The sequence below is a fragment of the Epinephelus moara genome, chromosome 4, assembly GCF_006386435.1.
Source record: "Epinephelus moara isolate mb chromosome 4, YSFRI_EMoa_1.0, whole genome shotgun sequence".
Lineage (NCBI taxonomy): Eukaryota > Metazoa > Chordata > Actinopteri > Perciformes > Serranidae > Epinephelus > Epinephelus moara.
This window is the reverse complement of record NC_065509.1, coordinates 42,182,878-42,188,451: the sequence shown is the minus strand read 5'-3', so window position 1 is coordinate 42,188,451 and position 5,574 is coordinate 42,182,878.

Sequence of the window (5,574 nt, the reverse complement as noted above, 5' to 3'; positions counted from 1 at the left end):
TCAATTATGTGTTTTTGGACGTTTGAATCTGGGGCACCGTCAGCCTCCATTAGGTGGAGTTGTGTTGCTACCTCCTCTCCCCTTGGATCTCTGCAAGTGATGTGAGGACTCTAAAACTTCACCTGAGCCTCCCTCGGCATATGGGTGAGTAGATAATGGCTGAATTTTCATTTTTGGGTGCACTATCCCTTTAAAGGCAGAGGTGGGGGACTTGAGTCACGTGACTTGACTCGATTCCGACTCGAGTCACAAATTTGAGGTTGTCATGACATGAGACAGATGACTTTAGAAAGATACAAATATTACAGTTTACATTGACAAGTTAATTCACAGCTGTGGAGGACCCGCCGGCTGATATTCGTGCCCACTTCTTCATACCTCGTACCTGCAGCTCTCCTCAGCGGAATGGCAGTAAATACAGCTTCACCATGTGCTTTTATTCGTTTCTGTCTGTGTCATACATGTGAGTTAAGTTTTCAATAACTCATTCAGTAGTGAACGTGCTTTGCGACCAGCTCGGGCCGTTACACACACACACTCACCACTGTGAGAGCTGATACACGCGCTGCTAGCTTTCTATGCTCAGGCTCTCCTCTTATTTGTACCAGGTTTTGATGCTGCCACAGTGTGTAACCACTGTTCCTGCCTGCTGTCCCAACATACGTTCACTGTCTGTGAGTGTGTATGTGCGCTTGCCGTGACTTTTTTTTGGGCCTCCTGTTCCTACTCGGCTCACGTTTGGGGATTTTAACAGTGCGTTATTATCTCACCTGATAGACTATTTGTTTCAGAATAATGTTGTTAATGAATATCAAGTGTGACGAGCTCCTTTTACACTGCCAGATTTTCCGCGAATGTTGGGCCATTTTGCCGGCAAGCTGTGAGTGTTTAGACACACAGAGCTGGATTTTCTGCCTCGTAGGGTAGACATATTGGCAGAACCCTTTTAGTTTAAACAGACCGAGGCGGCCTTCTGCAACAGGAGGGGCTGTTGATGACGCTGCACATGCAACCCACTGGTGGTGGATAAACAGGAAACAGCTGATAGCAGGAATTAGCGAGCAGCTAGTAGCAAGAGGGATACACAAACCTCACAGACACTGTAAAGATGAGCAACTGGGGAGACAAGGAATTGCGCGCCCTCCTTGTCCTCGCAAACGAAGAGGCCATTAACCGTCAGATGACGGGGACGGTGAAGGACGGGCCGACTTACGAGAGAATCACCGAAGGACTGACCAGCCGCAGCTTCCCTCCCACGTCACTGTTTACGTCACACGCTGAGCTACACGTTTTGTTACTTGCTCACGCCCCCCCATTGCCCCGAGAAAGGCACATTCTGTATAAACAAAAGTAGGTAGGCGGCATTTTGCTGCACTCCCCGATTTTGTTTTTATACTGCCAATGCTGAAAGAAGACTGATTGGGCTTTCCTACAAATTTGCACAATTGCTGTCTAAAAAGGGCTAGAGTTTCTGAGTTTGAAATCCAGTCTGTTAAATGTAAAGAAAATTACAAAATTTCCAGCATCTGGAGGTTTTCAGGGCCAAATGTTAAAGACCAAATTGGTAGAAGGAATATTTGTGTGCGTGAGTGTCACTTAACTGTTTTCTGATGTTGATGTGGACTAAAACTGTGGTCAGTAGCAGCTGTGGTGTGATCGCCTCTCCACACCCAACAGTGTCACACATGCACGCTGATTCAGTGAATAATATGGAGTTAATGCTGCACTGCTTTCTGTCACTGGTTACATTTAGTGAAGTGAGACTCAGCTTTTCTCAGTTTGTTAGTTCAGACTCTATAAAACATCAGACTGTTGGTGAACTCAGTGTTATTATATAAAGTTATACAGTCTGAAGTTCATCACAGAAGAACGTATAAATGGCACTAATGTCACCTCCAGCTGCAGGACAGCGTTGGACAAAGACAAAAATAACTTTTTTGCACCAATAATTTATTACCGCCCCCCCACGTCAAGTATAAATCCAATGGCAATGGCATCGGTACACATAAAAATGGCCGCCACTCTGACCATCCTGCTGTGCTGATTTGAATGGGAATGTCTGAACTACAGTCATTCTAATTCTGTGATATTAATCATCTGAATCTGTAAAGTAACCAAAGACAAACATTTCCCTCTGAGATGGAGGAGGAGGACAGAACAGCAGTAAAGGGAAACAGTAAAGCACTACCTGAGTAAATATAAACTCTTTTACGTGGTGTGATGTGCTGAATATTTTGGTGTGCTTGTTTTTTAGCTGCTTCCAAACTTCAGAAGAACTGTGAGAGTTTCTGCAGCAGATTACAGAAACATGAGTCACCAGGAACAGTTAGATAACTAACATACGAGCTGCGAGCTGAAACAACAGAACTGAACCTTCAGCTGTGGCTCAGTTGGAACAACATTGGAAAACTGTTTTGTTTCTGAATAAGACTCCTGCAGTATGTGGCTTTAAAGATTGTGCACTCTGTTGTCTTACATATGAGCTCTGTCTTTTAGTCAAACTGAGCCCTTCAGTGTCTTTAATTATCTCCAGTGTAAAACACCTCTGTCCCAAACACAGGTCCTGACACTGACTGGTACTGAAGTCTGATGACATGTGTTTGGACTAATAAGATGTTACTGGGTGCTGTTTGACCACTTAATTTCCTTCTTTTTATTTTTGCATTTAGTTGCACACTGACACATTTCAGTAGACTGTCACTTCGTCTTCTGTCCAGTCTAAGCTCACCACACACTCAGAGTTTATATGTCATGTAGAGCTGGTACATAAAAAACACAACCAGGAAACATATTTAGCATTTCTTCAGGTGGGTCAAATAAATACCCTGCCTCAATATCCAAGTCGGCAAATACACTGTACAAGATGTCCTCGTCCATAATCCTCTGAATTCATAATGAATTCTGCCATTTTGGTGAACACACAGCCAGTTTGTAATGCGTAACAAGAGGGGAGATTTGTTTTTGGATGCATCTAGAGCACGGCCCCTGGATACCCAGAGACGGAGATTAGAAAAACAAGCCAAAATAGCTTGTAGGTCTTCTGAGCACTGCTGACATCACCAGTTCTCGGAAGAACAGCAGGTTTTGAAGCAGCTCCTAAAGACACAAAGAGCACTATAAAAAACATTGTTTTATGTCACACTATAGCCCAAATTGGGATGGATGGAACTGATATTAAAAAATGGCAAAGTTATAATGAAGCAGCAACCTCCAGGCTGAAAAGTAAAGCCACAAACTGCAGTTCTTCTAATGGCCACTTGGAGCTGGCTCCAAAACAGAGTCAATCCTCATAGACCTCCATGTTAACGTGTCCAACTTTACAGCCGAAATAAACATGTTTACAGCCTGGTTCAAAAAACAGTTTGGTCTCTATAGTTAATGTCGGCATTCATGATTTTTTATAAAACTCAGCTGTTTACATTTTATTAAGGTTTAAAGTTACGCTTATTTAAGGGTGGCAGCTTCGAGTGACAGGCGCTCTGTGAGGAGTCACCACCCCTCGCTCCTCCACAGCTCCACCCTTTCATCCAAATATGGTCACTTCTGGCTCCAAAAAACCAAGAGGACGATGGCTGAAATGCCGAACTCGAGGCCTCAAAGCAGGAGTCCGTAGACTAATGGGTGACGTCACAGTAGCTACGTCCATTATTTTATACAGTCTGCTCTTAAAACTATAGAATCAGAATCCAGTTTATTGCCAGGTAGATTTATACAGACAAGTCATTTGCTTCAATGTGTTGGTGCAAACACAAGAAATATTAACATAGAAAACCTCACAATGAAAAATATTTCAGAATACTATTTAAAAATTATCGCTAATGTAACTTTAAGATGAGAAAGCAAGGCAGGAATGTGCAAAGGTTCACAGTATTAAGAACATGTGTTAATGTGTTGTGTGTAGACGTTAATGTGAAGACGTTAATGTGAAGACATTAACGGGCAGAATTACGAAGTCAGTCTGTTTTCTGTGCTCTCATCATAAACACGATGTTATTCCAGGTGGGTGTTTTGGTGTGTTTCTCTGTGGATTGTTTGCTTTGATTCCTCGTGTTGTTGGCGTGACGTGGTCGTGGTGAGCAGCGGGCAGCACCTGTCCTGTCTGTTTGCTCAGTGTGTGTTTGCTCAGTGATAAATGAGGCTGGTAATGACACACTGACAATGAGTGCATTAGTGTTACACCATCAGCAGCCTGCAGCATCAACAGACAGACAGACAGGCAGCGGCGCCGGCTGCTCTGACAGACGACATCCATGGACATATATATGTAGACGCCGCATTGACTGTGTCAGCCCCTTGCAGGGATACGTCAGCGGCGCCGCCATGTTGGGGACTGTGGGGAGCCTGTGAACAAATGACAGTAATGAGGGGAGCTGCGGTTCTTCTGGATAAAAAGCACTTAATCGTTTATATTCCTCAACTGTTTGCTGTGAGTCTTTTTCATATTCAAGGGTTTATGATCTGCATGTAGTAGGAAAAAAAAGTTCTGTCTCCACTTAAGTACAGACTTGACATTTATGATATAACCACTGCTGGACGCTCTGTAGAGTTACAGAAGAATGAGTCCTCAAACCTGGAAATGAGTTAGTCAGCGCTCCTGGTTCCCACGTCTTGAAGTCAGTGGGCTTATCGTTAGATGCCTGAAATAAGCTTGAGAGGCTTTCACGTTTTGTTCTACTAAATAAATACGTCATTAAAAACCCTACTCGTAAATTTTGAAGCTTTCATGTGTCTTAAAAAAGGCGGTTGCTAACAAGTTGCTAAATGAGACTAATTCACCGCCGTGCTGTGGGGGGGCTATAAACAAACTACACCATGGTGTAGTTTGTTTGTAGCCTAACGTTAGCTTTTTAGCTCTAGCGATTGCATTTATTCTTCAAAAATTATGACGGCGGTGCTTATTTGTTAAGATTATCTTGCTGGACAAAACGTGTACGTATCATAAATGTTTGTTTGCCACAGAGCTTATTTTCTGCAATGAGCCAAATCCCAGTGGAAAAATCCCATATAGGCTTTTTGACGAGGGAATCAGGGTGATGCTAACTTCCATGATGGCCTACAGAAAAACATCATCCCTGGAGCACTCTACGGAGGAGTGTGTGTTCGGCTTACATGAACTAAAATACTTACGTGGTGTAAATTAATTCCTTGGCATTGAATGAATTTAAGGGTTGTGTCATACAGACACAGGTGTTCCTCACACTGATGAGCTAATCCTCTTTTTCCTCCATCAAAAACTGCCATTTCGGCTGCAGCTTGCTGGCTAGGTTGCTAATTCCACCATGCTTTTATGCTAACATGACAGTGGTTACAGGCAATGTGCAGAAAAAAAGTTGTCACTAATATAATGATAGTGATGTGCTTTCCTACACTGTGACAACAGTGTGTGGATGAAGCATTACATTTTACTCATGTAGCAGCTGGCTAGTTAGCATGCTGATTCCACCATGCTACCATGCTGTACAGGTTACAGACAATGAGAAATACAGCAATACAGGCTTGTCAGCACCTATCCATTCACTGAAAGAGCAACAACCAATGGGGAAACACCAACATTCACGTCATCACTCACTCAAA